Source organism: Equus caballus, chromosome 6 (genome assembly GCF_041296265.1).
Source record: "Equus caballus isolate H_3958 breed thoroughbred chromosome 6, TB-T2T, whole genome shotgun sequence".
NCBI lineage: Eukaryota > Metazoa > Chordata > Mammalia > Perissodactyla > Equidae > Equus > Equus caballus.
Genome location: NC_091689.1, coordinates 85,509,439 through 85,528,210, shown reverse-complemented (window position 1 = coordinate 85,528,210; position 18,772 = coordinate 85,509,439).

The following is an 18,772-nucleotide window of genomic DNA, read 5'->3' as shown; positions in this document are numbered from 1 at the left end:
AGCTGTATCCAAAGAGACAACCTGAAGACTGCATGTTTCCCTTGATGAATATATCTCTTAATTTCTTTTTAATCTAGAATAATGTCCCCCTAGCATCTATTTTTTTTTCCTATGCTTTTGGTTTGTGGAAGTAATTGGGTTATTTTAGTATAGAATATGCCACATTCTAAATTGGATAGTTTGGATCCTTATGATATTGTTTAACATACTCATCTACACCATGTCTTTCCTATAAAATGGTGGTTACATATAGATATCTCATTTTTAAATAGTTTTGAAATGTACAACTTTAATATTTCCACAAGCTTTTTTAAACTAAACTTTACTCACCTATCATCACACTCTCATTACTAGTACTTGGTAGAACAAAATAAACTGATTTGATTTTTTGGTTTCTGTTCTGAGTATTTTGCTAGAACTAGATTGCTAGAACTAGATTGTATGCTTCTAAAGGCAAAGATTTATGTAATCTATTTTGTTGGTGTTGTTTTCCTAATAGGACATGTTAAATATATGCAGTAACATAAATAGATTCATAATTAAAATTACTCTTTCATATTTTCTAGTTTAGTCTTAAAAATATCTCAGAGTAAAATAACTGGTTATAGATACAGAATTTGAGAAACACAGTTAGTTCTAGGATGAATAATGAATACGTGGAAAGGTATCAAATGCGAGCTCTCCAGGCTGCACTTTATTCCTAATCAAAGTGATCTAGATTTAGTACACACATTCAATCCAGTATTTATTTACTCATATAGAATAAAACAGACCATTAATATAATATACCATGTGATTTTTTTATTACACTAGCATGGCGTGAATTTTTTTAATTCTGAAGACAAAGAGTGACATTGATATTTTCATATCAATTTTCCACTTTTAAATATCTTCATTTAAAACAATAGAGAATGTGTATCAGGACATAAAAAGGCAGGGAAAAACAAAATCCCAAGGAAGCCACATCATTTAATTGTTTTGAACTTATTAAGATTTTACAGAAAATCAACTATAAGAACAAAATACACTGCACATATATGGATATAATTAACAGTCTCCATGAATCGATACATAAAGTTTATTAAAATAACCTTTCAAATCTTTCATACATTTAAATGAAAGAGGAGAGGAACAGAATAAATTTGAGAATGCTTATAGTGGAGGAGAAAAATAAAGTTTTGAGATTTTGAAAGAGAAGGCATTATTGAGAAACAATAGCTAAGGTAAACATCAAGAGACTTCAGAAAGAAGTGAAAGGACAAACAGGATTATCTATTAGAGAGTGCAATAGGAAAGTTGGGACCTAATCCAAGCACTTCCCTTGCAAAATTCCTTAATAGTTAATTTCCTTCACAGAATTTATTATGATTCTACTTGGATAAAGACCGATCTCTTTGTAGCAAGTTCTTAAATGCTTGCTTCACCTGCTGGTTCCTTAGACTATAAATGGAAGGGCTCTAAAGTGGCGCAGCATATGTGTTGAGAATCACAATTCCCTTCATTAAGAATGTCCTCTGTTTGACCAAGGGTTTAATGTACGTAGAGATGCAGCTGCCATTTTAGAAGGAGATGACAGTCATGTGAGAAGAACAAGTGGAAAAAGCCTTTTCTCTCTGGTTGGAGGAAGGCATTTTTAAGTTGTCAAGGCATGCATGTTTATGAATGTTTATGGCAGAATCACTAACACTAAAGTGAGCAAAAGAGTCACCAAAGCTAGAGGAAGCTCATCCTGTCCCATCAATGTGTTTCTGTGCAGGAGATTCTCAGGAGAGGAGCAGTGTCACAGTAGAAATGATCAATGACATTGGAGTCACAGAAACTTGATTTTTTCCATTAAATCCACAGTCACTAAAAATATATCAATAAATTCACTCTGATGCAAAATTATGTTTACTTTCTTTCTGGAATATTACCCTCAGAATCTATTCTCACATATATTCCCCAGGCTTTTGTCAATATAAGTTAGCGAATTAGTGCTATGGTCTGAATGTGCCCCCCCCAAAATTCATATATTGAAATTCTAACCCCCAAATATGATGGTATTAGTAGATTGGGCTCTTGTGAGGTGACTGGGTCATGAAGGTGGACACTCGTGAATGAGATTAGTGCCCTTATAAAAGAGGCTCCAGAAATATCCATGTGTGTATAAGATGAGAAATATGCAATCCAGAAGGCCCTCACCTAACCATGATGGCACCCTGGTCTCTGTTTCTAGCCTCCAGAACTGTGAGAAATACATTTCTTGGTGTATAAGCACATGGTCGTGGCTATTTTGTTATAGCAGCCCAAACAAACTAAATCACTCACCACAATACTTTTGACATATAAGTCTTTCCTTTGAGATTTGATATTTAATTGACCCCCTCAACCGTGCTGGGTATGATTGGTTTTTAATATGGAGGCAATGAATTTTGGTAGGCATGGGTCGAAAAGACTCCTGGAATCCATTTTACAGCTTGAAGTTTTCAGAAGTTTGCTGAAAGTATTTATTCCCACTATATATGGGACTGAGATGTTTTGAGAAGTTTATGTTCATTTTTGAAGGTGGAGAGGCCTCAGCTAAATGTGACTTAGAGAATAATAAAGTCCACGTTAAAGAGTGAGAAAGACAAAGGAAGAAATGTTTGGCAAAGACCAACGAATCTTATTCCTCTGTAAAATGAGGATAATGAAACTTTATCTTCCTCAAAGCAAATGGCTTTCCAAAGATCTCTTGAGGTCCTGTGTAGCCTAAGATCTACGACCCAAGGAAAGTGTTTCATTACTTTGCATTTTCCTCATAAACATATGAATGATTATTTCAACAAAAGCAAAAAAAAGGAAGAAGAAGAAGAAGAATTGGTCACCAGATGACGTAAAATATTTTAATGTGAACTAAACAGATTGGGAAAAATTGCAAATACAGAAGATAAAAGTCAAATTAAGAAAGTTTTTCTGCTTCTTTGTGTTTACTTGTATATAATATTATCAGTGCAATAGGCTATCCTTTTGAAATGTCTGGATTCACATCACTTGAGAAAAGATAACAAAAGAAGAATTCCACTTAGTTAATGAAATTTGGAGTAGAATTTAAATGAGTGAATTTTTATAGATGTTACTGCTGAACAGCAGAATATTGAGAAGTTGGGTGTGGGTAACAGTGTGTTTATGGAAGATCTCAAGATAGTGAGTATTGCGTGCAAACTTTCCCCGTTAATTCTATTTATTTTCCTATTTTTTATTTTATTATTTTTTTGAAGTCAGCTATGAAAAACCACACGATAGTGACAACCTTTATTCTTCTTGGACTGACTGATGATCTACAATTCCATTGGTCATTTTTCTTCTTCTTTTCACCTACATTCCGAGAGTCGCTGAGAATCTGACCATCACCCCCCTCACTCTGCTGGATTCAAATCTAAAGATGCCCATGTATTTCTTCCTCTCAAATTTCGTTCACAACTGTCTGCATCCCCAAATTTCTTGTCAGTATAGCAACAGGTGATATGACCATTTCTTACAATAGTTGTGGAACACAGGTGCTTTTTACTATTCTCTTGGGACCAACCGATTTTTTTCTGCTAGCTGCTGTGTTCTCTGACCTCTATGTGGCCATCTGCAAACCCCTGCATTGCACCACCATCATGAGTGGCAGAGTCTGCAGCTTGTTAGTCTTTGCTTCATGGTTGGCTGGTTTCATAAATTTTTCCACCACTGCTTATGGGTCTCCAGCTTGATTTCTGTGCAGTCAACACTTTAGATTATTTCTTCTGTGATTTTTCTCCTATACTGCAGCTCTCTTGCACAGACACAGATTAAATAGAATTAATGGTGCTTCTCTCAGCCATTTCGACACTCCTTGTTACACTGGTGTCAGTGGTTCTCTCCTACACAAACATCATCAGGACTGTACTGAAGATTCCATCTTCCCACAGAGGAAGAGAGCCTTTTCTGCATGTTCTTCTCACATAGTTGTTGTGTCCTCTTCTTGTGATGGCTGCATCTTCATGTATGCGAAACCCTCTGCAAAGGAGAGAGTGTCTTTAAATAAAGCGATAGCTCTGCTCAGTACTTCTGTTGCCCCATGTTGAATCCCTTCATTTATACCCTGAGAAAGAAACAAGTGAAAGATGTTTTTAAGCATATGATCAAAATGAAAGAATCTTTCTCAATTAAGTGAACCACTTTAGTGATATTACTGGGGTTATGAGTAAAATAAAACAAGAAGAGTGGAGTGTATCACAGAGCTCTTCAACATTTGTATTCAAATGATGTTACCTATCTTGCGACTTATAATTTCCATTGTGGCTTACCTAATCTTCAAAGTCTAAACTCACTGCTAATTTTCCCTCATGCTGAGAGCACATATAAAAGGTAACTCTTGTTTATTTTCAAATTCATTTGTCATTTTATTTGGTGCCTCTATAGATTTTCTTTCAAAATTGTCTCAGAGAGAGACAAAGTGGGACTTCATTTTCTCCACTTTCCTTTCCACTGTTCTGGAATTCAGAGGTTCAACTTGGTATGTATTTTATATAAAACAATTCACAAACTAGATCTGATTGCCTAATCAGGTTTTTATTGTTGGATTCAGAATTTGACATCTGATTTCTTACTGTACTTAATAGAAACTTGGAGCAAATTTATTTAATGGCATTTCTTACATTACACATCTTGATAGTTTCAAATATTCGATCAAGCTTAGAGTTATAGCGTATTTTTAGAAACAGATTAAAGGAAATCCAGAGAGGTTAAAGTTCTACTTCCCTTGCAGTAATCAGATAGAAATTATAGCTAACATTTATTGATTGCTTACAATGGCTAGGATTTAGCTCCAATCTTCAAAACTGTCTAAGACAGGCATCGATATGCTCATTTATGCATAAAAATCTAAGGCATATTTCGAGCTTAAATAACTTGCTGATGGCAAAAAAAGGAAACCCACAACTCACTGATGACAAAATACAGTTTCTTGATATCCATGCATCTTTCATACCTCGTTAGGAAAATAAAGTGGAAATCCCTTTGTTCATATGTCATTTAGGAGATGAAAACATAGTGAGATCTTTATAGAGCATTCCAAAGAGTTTAAGGAATGGCAAAGATAAAATTAAGCCCTTATGAGTTCTAATGGAGTACTTTCTTTCTTTCATTTTTTGCTGAGGAAGATTCACCCTGAGCTAACATTTGTTGCCAATCTTCTTTCTCTCTCTCTCTTTTTTTTTTTTTTTTTTTGCTTGAGGAAGATTAGCCTTGAGCCAGCATCTATGCCAATCTTCCTCTATTTTTATGTGGGTCACCACTGTATCATGGCTTATGGGTGGTGTAGGTCCACACCCGAGATCCAAATCCACAAATCCAGGACACTGAAGCAGAGTAAACCAAATTTAACCACTATGGCATGGGACCAGCATCTAGATTACTTTATTTTTCAAAGTAAGTGATTTGAGCATTAACAATTAGATGTAATTGCTAATCATGTGAAAAGCAAAATATTCTTCTACTCTATCCTCCATTAACCTTCCTGTCTCACCTAAGATGAGGAAAAAACGAATCAACATGTGTCATGTCATTAAGGAAAATGACTGGGTATGCTATAGCCAAGGAAGAGAGTAGAGGCCAGTGAGGAAAAAAGATATGCCATAGGAGAAAAAATTTTGAAGAGCACAACCCAGGGACAAAGGCCTAATAAAAGGCTGAGATTTAGTTGGAAGATTATGGAATGCTCTGACTCCTCTCACACAGCCACCACAAATATAGGGATCCAGTTTAATAATAGTGATTACAGTTGAAAGAGCTGTAAGAGGCAGGCTCCATCTAGAGGTGGAGTTCTTAGGAAAAGTCAAGAGAGAAAGAAAAATAAGGACACAAGAGGAACTAGAAGTTTCTGGCACCAAAGCTACAGGAAATATTAAACATAGGCCAGCTCCTAGAGAAATTAATATAAACCCTCATGCTAAAGGCCTATTTACCTCCATTCCTATTACATGATACAGTATGTCCAGCTTTCAACAAGAATTACAAACATGACACAAGCCAAGAAAAGTAGTCTGGAGAGAGAAAGGAATTGTCAAAACCAGACTCAGAAAGGACACAGATGTTGGCATTATCAGCTAGAGAATTTGAAATAAATATGCTATTATGTTAAGAGCTCTAAGCAAAAGCATAAGCAATATTGAAGAACAGATAGGAAAGTAAGCACAAAGATGGAAACTCTATGAAGAATCAAAGGTAATGTGAGAAATGAAAAATCATTTGATAGAAAGAAAGAATGCCATCGATGGGACCATGGTCAGTCAGCTGGACATGTCTGATGAAAGAATCAGTGCACTTGTAGGTAGGTCAGTGACAAATTTCTAAACCAAAACACTGAAACACAAAGATTAAAAAAAAGAAAGAAAGAAAAGGAGAACGTCCAACCACTATTGGTTTATTTACAGAGTAAAACATGCACACAATTGAAAGAACAGAGGAAGAAGAAAAAAGAAGAAATAACCAAAGTAATAGTGGTTAAGACCTTTCAAAATTAATGACAGAGAATAAACCATAGATCTAAGATGTTCGGAGAACACCACATAAGATATATAGCAAAATAAACAAACCAACAAAAAGCCACAGGTAGGCATAAAATAGTCAAACAGCAGCAAATGGAAGATCAAAAAGGAAATCTTAAAAAGAGTCGGGGAAGTTAACACGTGACCTGTAGAAGAATTTTCTGAGATCTCATCAGAAACCATGCAAACAGAAGGGCAATGTAGTGAAATATTTAAAGTGCTGGAAGTAGAAAAATAAAATCACCAACAAAGAATTCTATACTTAGTGAAATTATCCTTCAAGTGAAAGGAAAACCAAGAAAATAAATTAAAAAAATAGAATTAACAATTTACCCCTGGCACATATGTCTTGTAAGAAATGTTTTAAAAGAGAAATTCTTCAGGGAGAACGAAAATAATAGAATAAATAACAATATATATATAGTTATAGTAGCAATATTAGTAAAAATCCAGCCCTTAGGAACGTAGGGAAGTGAAAAAGTCTTTTCCTTCCTGAAATATGGCAGTCAGATGTCTTAAAAAAACTTCCTGATACAGAAAGCCTAAAAGTTCTTAAATAAAGTGGAAAGAAAATGAAAAGGTGAATGGCTGAGCTGGGGGGAAAGTAAGTGAAATTTGAAATATCTAGAAAGATGGAAAGAGTGAACAAGTCCTGAAATGGGTCATTACAGGTAAGATTGAGGGAACAAGTGATGGCCTAGGTGTTGGATGTTACTGAACTTCAAAAAATGGGGTCATGAAGCAAAGTCTGGGCTCCTTATACGATGGTTAGTTGTGCTTCATGCAGATACGTTAGCTGGAGCAAGGGAAAGCTACCTTCCTCGAAACCTGAATAAGAAATATAAAATCTTCACCAAAAAGAGATAAATGTGGACACTCGTCCCCCTTGACCTCAGATATGGGTGGAAGGAAAAGAAAGCTTCCTTTAGAACTTCTTTCTCATCCCTACAGATAGACATATTTCAAAGTAGACTGAATATTCCCTCAAATTTTGAATGCCACCAACACAAAATTTATCTAACAGAGGTCCCAGTGATTAGCATCCAAACACAAAAGAGCTGCAAGTGCCAATCATTTTTCTGGGACCCAAATATTCATACGGATACCATTCTAAAGAATGTGACTTCACAATAAAATATCTAATAATATTTGCATGGCAGGTCTTCACAAGTAATCACAAGCAGGAACAATAAACTACTGAAACACTAAGGTCATGAAAATTGTAGAAGTTTCAAGACTCATACAAAGCCTGTCAAATAGTGTATAACAGCTTAAAGTAATAAAAGAGAGTAAAGCAATTTTGTGTAGGGGTAAGAGACTGTTGAAGAGAAAGTTTTGGAAAAAGTAGAACTTATTTAAATGAAAATAAAAATAATAGAAATAAAAATTTATATATAGGTTAAACAGTCAATTGACATATTTATGAAGTCTGTCAACAAGAAAATACTTCTCAATAAATTATTTAGAATACCATGTAGAAAGACAAGATAATATAAATATGAAAGACTTCACAAAATAGAAATAGCCCTGAGAGTTAGTTTTTCAAAAACATCAGAAAATGAGAAAAATATAAACCACAAATTGAGAGGCGATATTTGCCTATCTAGAATGATTAGTGTCTGTAATATATGAAAGCACTTTTGTGAAACCATAGGGAATAGATAAACAGCTTACATAAAACTGGCTTAACTTCACAGGGCATGAAATACCCGAAGATGAGTTTCAACCTCTTTTCTTTAGAAAAATGTTGTTCACATCACTATGAAGAAAGTAATCTCAGAGAACTTTGAATACATATCAACCTTCAGATGGAAAACAGCTGGAAAGACTGGGAAATATGAGAATCATGTGCTAGACATAAATCGGAGAGATAACAAGACAGGGAAGAGTTATCAGGCCAGAATACAGGGTTTGACCTCCAAAACATATAAAGAACTCATACAACTCAACAAAAAGAGAAAAAAACACAACCAGATCAATAAATGGGTAGAGGATATGAGCAGACATCTTTCCAAAGAAGATATACAGATGGCCACGAAACGATGTTCAACATCACTAATTAGGGAAATGCAAATCAAAACTACAATGAGATATCACCTTACACCCATAAGAATGGCTATAATTACCAAGACGAAAAACAACAAATGTTGGAGAGGATGTGGAGAAAAGGGAAGGCTCCTTTGCTGCTGGTGGGAATGCAAACTGTTGCAGCCTCTATGGAAAACAGTTTGGAGATTTCACAAAAAATTAAAAATAGGAATACCTTATGATCCAGCTATCCCACTACTGGGTATTTATACAAAAAACTTTAAATCAATGAACCAAAGAAATTTATGGGAGGATCAGTGTTACTTTTTATGTTTGTTTTATTTTCCAAGTCACACAGAATTGAGGCATTGTTAATGATTTACTGGGAAGTTATCCAAGTGTTGAACCTAAAGCACATTGATAACACACATGAATAGGCAAGCAAATGGAGTTAGAAAATCTTAAGCAATGTAATAAAAAAAAGAAAAGGAAATATAATGTGAAAATTGGTAATGAATGAGAACATATCTCAATTAACAAATTACATGCTATAGCTAAATTCAGATATAGGAAACATAAAATCTTTAAATAGTCTATTGGGGTAAAGTTTTTGAAATATGGGTCGTGTATTGACACTAATCAAATTGTGGAACTAAATTTCAAGAGCTGATAAGCCTCTTGTTGAGTGGTAAGCAGCATTTATTCAAGTACGACCAAGGGAAGAATATCTCAACATTCTTGCAAAGATGACTGAAGAATCAGAGAATACATTCATTTCGATAAACTCTAAGTAAATTTGTGAAAATACTTGCACATAAAGCCTCTTAATATGGAATATTCTGTGGTTGAGAATGCAGAAAAATATTTTTATGAACAATAACTTGTGCTGCCGACTTGTAGTTAGCCCTTGGGTAACTGGCTTCCTAACGATGTTTCCCTCTTTGGTCCTGGGCTTCAAGCTGGATTTCTGTGCTTACAAAACTATTGACCACTTCCTCTGTGACACTTCTTCTATCCTGCCGATCTCTTACTTCATTGAATTGACGGCTTTTGTCTTAGCTGTGGTGACGCCTGTTGTCACTGGGTTGTTAGTGGGCCTCTCCTACAGGGACATCATCAAGACCATTCTAAAATTCCGTTCTGTTCAACAATGAGCAAAGTCCTTTTCCACCTGTTCCTCACACATAGTTGTTGTCTCTCATTACTTGTGAGGCCTGTATCTTTATGTATATGAAACTATCAGCAAATGAAAGTGTGACTTTAACTAAAGGTGTAGCTGTGCTCAATACCTGTGTTGCTCCTTTACTAAACCCCTTGTGGGGGACTGGAATTGGCCACCCCAAGATATGTCTTTTTGGCGTCAGGATTATTTGAGGCTGATTGCTTTTGATAAACTGGGACAGGGAAGGAGGCTCTGAGGAATGGAGCTTGCCCTTTGTTAGGACACATTTACATTTGTAAGGTAAATCTCTATCTGTAAAAGGTGCCTCCCTCTCTGTACCAGGAAGAAGAAAGGAGATGACCTTCTCTCTAGAAACTCCTAATCAATGCCAAAGGCAAGGACTTAAATCTGCATTTTATTGTGCTTGTCTGGTAACCTCCTGTAACTGACTTCCCTTCCCCTCCCAACGTTGACATTTCCTTCAGGATTAAGCATCTTTGCTTAGGCTAGGAACTGATTGCTGTGCCCACGTGTCACCACCCAGCTCAAGACAATAGACTTGCCTCCTGCCACGCCCTCCGAGATAGCAGAGCCCTACCTGCTGTGTCCATCAAGGGCTGTGCCTCCAGGGACAGGGCAATCTTGTGACTATTGTGGGAGGGACATTTCAATCACATGTGAAACACCCTGTTTGGGGGTATATAACCACTATGTGCACCCCACTTCTTCAGTGCCCTTTCTTCCTTCGGGAAGAAAGGCCCCAGGTCATGGTTCCTCATAAAGCTTTGTTTAATTTTCTCTTGCTATTCTGTCTCATGTGAATTTAACTCATTCTCCAGCCAGACGAACCCACATTTAGGCAGAGGAAAAGTCTTCCTTCCCTACACCCTTCATTTACACCCTAAGGAATCGACAGGTGGAAGAAGCTCTCAAGGATATGCTGGCATTTCTTGTAAAAGAAACTGAAAACCATGAACTTTAAAAGACTGACTTCTCTTGCTCAGCATATGTTTCTGAGTCACCCAGGCTATTGAATGCATCCTTAGCTCATTCCTTCTTGCTAAAGTGATTTAGCCAATCTAAATTTAGCATATTTGATTTAGCACGTGTAATTATTGAGAATTTCTGGCGTCCTTTTCTCATAGTCAGCTTTCCCTCTCCTGTTCCCACACCTTGATATTCTGATTCTCCGTGATATCTCTTCACAAGACTGAATTGTTTACTTTGATCAATGTGAAAAGTCAGTACATACAATAGTCCAAAATGTCAAACCTTGTAAGCCTCTATCCTCCCATTACGACCTTTTGAAATAAGCTGTAGACCAAAAGGAAATTAACTGGAAGGAATTATTCTCCTATACCTTGATAACTCTACTCCTTAATTCTTATCCTCCGAGGCAGTTGGAATTACAGCAATTGTCTTTAGAGGGAAATAAGAAGGATATGTGTAGAGCAACACCATTTACCACTCTGTTGCTCTTTTTCTGAGTTTCGACTCACCTCCAAACGAATTCCATGGAGCCTTTTTTTGATATAGCAGTTTGGAACATTCAATCTGCTTTTCTCTTTTGTGCTATCAGCTAATTTGAACTTTTGGAGTTTTCATTCATAAGGACTTGCTGTACAATAGTACACTGTCTTACTTTCTGTCTTTGCTAACCATGAATCAGTATATCTGGTATAAAGTTTACTGTCAAATATATATGGGATCAAAAAATATTGCAATCATGGGAATTACAAATTTGATGATTCTGACAGCATGGATTTTACATCAGTCAGGGTTTAATAGAAAGTAGAATTTCTATTTGTATTCAGAAAATAAAGCAGATAATAGGGAAATTACAGCTTTTAAAAATAATGGGAGAGATCGAGGAGCAAAAATTTGAACACTGGATAGAATGTTGAGGAAACCAATACCACAGATCCCAGGTTGAAGCCCTGTACAGAATGGTTCGAGAAAATTTAGTGGGAAATCCCAGTGACTCTGGGTAATCTCTGAGAAAGCATCCACCAATAGTCTTAGCAGTAAAGTGGGTAGTTCTCACTTACTGAGAATCCACTATGGTTCTCGCCTCTGCTTTCCAGTCTAAGCACCAACTCCTCTGGAGAGTAAGAGCCTCTGCTTCTCTTCCAACTTCTAAATTGTGCACAAAGTCCTCTAAATGACAATCTATAAATTAGAACCATACAGGGAAAGGGACTCCAGGAAATGTCATCCACATAGGTATGAGCTCCGGGAAAATATTCCTCAAGCAAAAACAGGAAGATTGACAACAGATGTTAGCTCAGGGTGAAAGAATGAAGAAAAAGTTTGGTAAAGGTAGGGAAACAAATCATATTACTATTATAGTACTTTAATTTTCTCATGAGACCTACAAGTTTATATATTAGGCTCTAGAATTGTGTCCCAGGGAGAATAAGACCTCTGCTACAATGTCTTCTAGGATAAATTCTTTGCACTCAATGAACCCTAGACCCTAGAAAGAAAACTATGTTTGTTCACTTGTTAATAAATTCATTCATGTATTCATTCATTCAATATTCTATCCTTATTTTTAAACCTGTGCAGATTGCATGAAGTGGGTTTGTTTTTTTAAAGTGAGCATTGGGGTGATTTTTCAGAAGGAAGATTTATGGTTAAAAAATTAACACAAATATATATCTCAGAGTCATTTTATCAAAGAATAGTTAATACATGTTTGTGCTAATTTTTGACTTGGGTATTTATTTTCCTACTCACAAATAATTTGAAGCTCATCATATCCTATATTTCTTTGTTATACTGAAGGCAGGTGTTATGTCTCATTTTATATACTCTCCTTGTTTACCTACATTATTTTAAAAAATATGTAAAAGAGGAAGATTTAGGGAGCTACCAATACCCTTATGTCTCCTGGCAGTTTGATAGGAATTTCATAAATAATAATATCTCTCCTATAGAGAGCATTTATTCTGTGCCATATGCTGAACTAAGTATGTTCTATACTAGGTCTTATTTAATCTTCATAACTCTATGGCAAATTAGACATGATTATCTCTTATGAATGTGTAAATTGTTGCTCAGAAAGGTAAAGTAACTTACCTGAGGTCTTGAGCTATAATACTCAATATGATAGTTTGATTTAAGAAAAACAAAATAAACAGAAAAAACTTGTGTTTGGTCTATTTTATACATACTTGAATCTCTGTAAGGACCTGAAATATTAGCATAGCTTTTATTAAGGGCTTGCACAATTTTACTGTTTTTTTTTTCACTCACACTATCTCATTTGGGCATGATTATATTACTATAGACTAGTGAGGGAAGATACTAACTCCAAATATCATAATTGGCATATAAATTACAACATTAATCAATCGAAACAAGAAACTCCTCAGTTGCCATTCTTGCTGAGGAAGAGTGAGCAGGAAAAAAAGTACTATGTATTAATTGTATTATGCTACCAAAATTTCTTATTGGAAGGAAGATTAAAAATAATGGAATTAATTAACATACTTAGTACAATGTGGTAGATTATCAGCTTAAAAAAATGGCATGGAGCATTGAGTAGATATCTGCATCAAGAATTAAGATATTTGGTTGCTAAACTCTGTCTGAAAAATAATGCTAAGGGAAACACAAGTCACACTTAGTGTCATTGTCACCATAAACCCCTACAGATATGAATGTTACTATTTCTGAAATTGTTATTAAATATGACTGGATGATCTCTCTTTTCCTTTGATTTGATTCAATGAAACCTGCTATGAATGCTGAGAATTGAATCTGCCCATCATTATTGAAATTTATAAATATAAATTCTCCTGAATTCTCCAGGGAATTAGTCATCTAAATTAATTGTGAGAAAAAAGAGTAAAAACCACCTAATAAGACTGTCCTTCCAACCACTGGATTGTTCCTCCTGAGGAGTCTGTTTCATTCAGGCCAAGAGAAGTTCTTAAAGAAACCCTGTGTCACAGCCCAAAACCCAGAATGATTGAGCAGTGCCCCACATAAATTTAGAGTAATCATGAAAGTGAACTAGATGTTATCCACAGCATTGAATTAAGCAATCTTCCTTTTCTCTAATGTATTATCCTAAACCCTGAACAACTCATCAAATGCAATAAGAAGAAAGAAACAGTGATATAATCAATAAAGCACATTGCTCTGGAGATATGATTTGTGAAATTTGTCTCATGACCTCTAATGAGGTTCAACTGGACAAAAAAAAATTTACTAAACATAGAAAGAGTTGAAGCAAGCAGACTTTCAAAGTTATTGCATTACTAAAGGTTAATTCCACACAGTGCAACACAAAATTTCATTAAAAACAACAACAAAACACACCAGAAGTAAAATGGAACCATTCTAAGACTCTTCTCTCAGTCTCTCAAAGAAACATCTTTTGGTCCTTGGAACTTAATGTATCCTTTAATATAGTGTCCTTTTTTCACCTTAGGTATCAAAGAAAACATCAATATTGAGTTTCTAGAGGGTTACTGCTAACATGAACTTGATGGTAGGGATTTGGGAAGGGCAAGATATTAAGGTGTTTTCAGAATAATGCCTTGAAGATGCTTTGTAAACATCTTATTTAAAAAAATATTAAATATTGTTGATTTTCATTTTGAACAGCTCAAAGAACCTGTCTCAGAAATTCTTAGAAGGCAAGTGAGAATTGATTTTGATGAAATGGGTGGAAGGAAATATAAAGCTAATAACATAAACCATGTTCCTCCAGGGAGAAACATGGATCCACATTCAGAAATAAAAAGCTGAAAAGATGAGTTAAGTGCTCGGAGATATCCTTCACACTCTGCATGCCTACATCTTTGGGATGGCTGAAAGCTCTAGGAATTATATGCACCTTGTTAAACGTTGAAGTTTATTTCTCTCAAAAGGCGACGAATGAATGAATGCAGATAATTCTTATCAGACTTATTTGATGTTGGGAAATGAATACAATCCACTGAATTTTAATAAACATTTTCCCATAAAAAAGTATAATATCCTATCTGCAATTCTGTGTTATTGGATATCTCTTGCTAGAGTTTCTTTAAGCCTGTTTTCTCTGCTCCTTGAAGACTGGCTATATAAACATTAATTTTCAGTGAAGCTGCCATGAACCCTGACTATTAACACCTTTCTTCACAGCTCTTCATACACTCCTTCACAGGGTTAATCAGTAGCCAAAAGGCGTAAGTCATTGTATTATTATTCAGAAAAGTGTTAAAATTAACAGGAAACTTAAGGGGAAAAATAAATATGTGAAAAAGTTGAAATAAGGTTAAAAATAGAGTGCAATGATACATTATTGACTATGGAATTTTAATAATATAAAATATATATTTTTTAAAATTTAGATCTCTAATGTCAATAAGTTATTGCTTAAATTTCAATCTTGAGATTGAAACCAAATCTTGTCTGTTTGAGGACAGTGAATTTTGTGACTTCAAGGTGTTATGAAAAACTAGCTCTTTCAATGAAAAGCAAACCCTGATGAAGGAAGAGTGATGGCACTGAGTAAGAGTAAAGTTAATTAAAAGGATGAATTGTAAGGGAATTTAAGGAAAATAACTTTGAAATAATATTTTATGATATATAATTTTAAATTATGTATCAAAAATATTAACTTCCTTTACATATCCTTTGTTATAAATTAACTTACTACAGGGAATTTAGGCCAAGTAGATAAATACATCTTGACAAGTAGGTAAAGTATGAAGATACATCTTGTAAAACAAAGATGCAACCTACATAACGTACAGCCTAGAATTTGGCATAAAATAGAGAACCGCACCTTATGGCAGGAGGAGATTCAACAACAAACTCAACAGTAATTAATTAATTATGCAAGTGTTTCTTTTGAAACGACCATGACTATACCAGGCACTGGATTAGGTTGCAATAGCTTTGAAGGTGAGACTCTGTCCCAACTTTCAGAAATGCCAGAGCAGTGGACCAGTTCACTGGAGATTTCAGCATAGGATGTGTGGTGGGCTGGGAAGAATGATTATAAGATTTTTATGAACTCAAACAATGAGAATCAAACCCAGTACTGTGGGAATAAGGAAAGAGGTGGATTTGAGTATCATTAAAATCTGCTACTTACAATGCCAGCTGGATATATGTATTTTATTTAATGCAAGCTTCACAATCATTCTCATAAAATTTACTATTGCTAATCAGGGGCTGAGAAATAAAGTGGCCATTGGTAGCAATGTTGGCGTGCTACAAACACCTAACATGCCTCAAATGTGCTGATCAAATCCTAGCTGAAGATGAGAGCAGTGGATTGTGTCTGGGGGTTGGATGGGGTTGGTGATGGGGTGGAGAAGGCAGATGTACCATGGTGGGAGAGGTCACCATGCACACAAAGTGGAAGAACAAGGCTAGGATTCACTTGCCTAGAATGCCTGACAGGTACTGTACGACCAGGTGATTCGACCTCAATTTTGTTGTCATTGTTTCTATGTGATTCTCTTGGTGCTAAATTTATTCATTATTATTTATCTTAGACGCAGCTTTTTATGCAGGACACCATCTTAATCTCAAGGTTTTCAGCTTAGTGGTTAGGGAACATTTTCTCCATTGAACAGAGCCTTGCAGGGCTTTTATTAAATGCTAAGCATCTCTATAAAAGCCTCACATATATTAACTTATTTAATGCTCACAATAACCTTAGAAGATAGGCTTGTATACAGAGCAATAAACTGCGTATTTATAGATGAAGCACAGATCGACTTTCAGACCTAGTCAGTGTCTTGGATTCAAACCTAGATATCCTCAGTCTTCCTTATGGAAATATCTACGGTAATGCCATTTAAATTTTATTTAAAAGGAGAAAAATTAAAATTTACTATTTTAAAAGCACATACAAATAAAGAAATTTAACTAATAACACTAGATTTCTTCTTTTTTTTTTTTTAAGGAAGATTAATGCCGAGTTAACATCTGCCTCCAATTGTCCTCTTTTTGCTGAGGAAGATTGGCCTTCAGCTAACATCTGTGCCCATTTTCCTCTAATTTTTATATGTGAGATGCTTGCCACAGGTTAGCTTTATAAGCGGTGCCTAGGTCCGCACCCTGGAACTGAGCCAGTGAACCTCAGGCTGCCAAAGCAGAGCATGCAAACCTAACCGCTACACAACTAGGCCAGCTTCAACCCTAGCTTTCTTGGAGATGACTCATCTAACTCTTTAACTGCGGAAAATTCTTCAATATAATAATGATAATAATAATAGTTATTTCAAATAGAAAGGAAAATAAGTTGTATAGGAATAAAAGTCATAAAAATGACACATAAGTAGGCTGAAATGGCATAAAATATCGCCATGGATTCGGACGCAAACAACCCCAATTTAAGACCTTCCAGCTTAATTTATTTTGCGCCTCTTTCTCCCCTATGTCTCTACATCTGAAGATGCTCATGGCAATGACTTTAGTGTTTCTGACTTCCAACACGGTAGTAGTAGGAGTTGGAAAAGCTGAGTGTGAGCAAAAGTTGATAGATGGCTGAAGACAAAAGTCACTTAAAAATTAATAAAGTAAATTTCCCATTTTTGAGGATTCTTGATGTAATGAAACTTTTAACTTAGACTGAGAAACCTGTATAGGGATTGGAGCAATGGCACAAAGGGGTTCTCATTGGGCAGGAACCTCACAGGCACATCTCTGAAAGTTCACAGCTGGCATTTGGAGTCAGAAAAGTCTGGGAACAAATCCCTGCCCAACTGCTGCAAGCCTGGTGATACTTTTTTTCTTAAGTCAGCCTCAACCAAAGAGTTTTCACCTGTAAAACAGAGGAAATTAAAGGATCACTGTTATCAATTTGCTTTAAATTTCCCCTGAGGTGAAACGACACACTATTTCAGCCAAATTCCAGCTCCACTCTTGGATATATGTTAAGCCACTCTTCAGGTTTGTTCTTTGTGCTTCCTTCCATAGGTCTGGCAGGAAAAAAACAAATAAGCAATTGAAGAATGAGAAACCAGACAGAAATAACAAAGTTCCTCCTCCTGGGACTGTCAGATGACCCAAAGCTCCAGGTGGTCATCTTCGTCTTTCTGCTCATCACCCACATGCTCAGCATCACTGGGAACCTGACCATCATCACCCTCACCCTGCTGGATTCCCCCCTCCAGACCCCCATGTATTTCCTCCTTAGAAATTTCTCTTTATTAGAAGTTTCATTCACAACTGTCGGTATACCCAAGTTCCTAAGTACCATTATTTCAGGAAATAAAACCATTTCCTTCAATGATTGCATTGCTCAGTTATTTTTTCTCATTCTCTTGGGAGTCACTGAATTTTACCCTCTGGTTGCCATGTCCTGTGACCGTTATATCGCCATCTGCAAACCTCTTCATTATGACATTATGACCATCATGAATCAGAGAGTTTGCACACTCCTTGTCTTTGCTTACTGGCTTGCTTCATTCTTAATCATATTCCCTGTACTCATTTTGCTTTTAAAACTTGATTACTGTAGGTCTAATATTATTGACCATTTTACCTGTGACTTTTAAATTGTCATATACTCTTCTCCATGTGGATGAAATACTCAATAGTTCCTGATTAGATACAACTAAGTATGAGAAGACTGAAGTACTTGAAACTCCCACAAAATAATAATTAACTGAAACGAGAAAAAAAAACAATGGAGAAGTGCTGCAATGGAACAAAATAATTAATGCCATATACTGGTGTGTTTCAATCAGAGAGAACATACATAATTTCTATCTGTACTATATATTGAAAAAGTACTTTGATGAGCTAAGAATTTTTGAATAAACATTGCAAACTGATACTGGTATACTTGTCTAGATGTTATGAGAACTTTACCAGTAATATATGAAATATGCATAGAAAATACATTTCAAGTAATTCTTATGTTCTCTCTACTTAGAACATTTAAACAGAATTTAGCTCATTTAGAAATAATCAGCCACAAATGAAGTTATCTTTCAAGTTCAAATGGGGAAAAAGAAAGTATCTAGTAGTGTTGAAGGGTAGCTGTGGCTTAAATGGAACAGAGTTTGATCTGTTTGATCTGCTTAGTTTGATC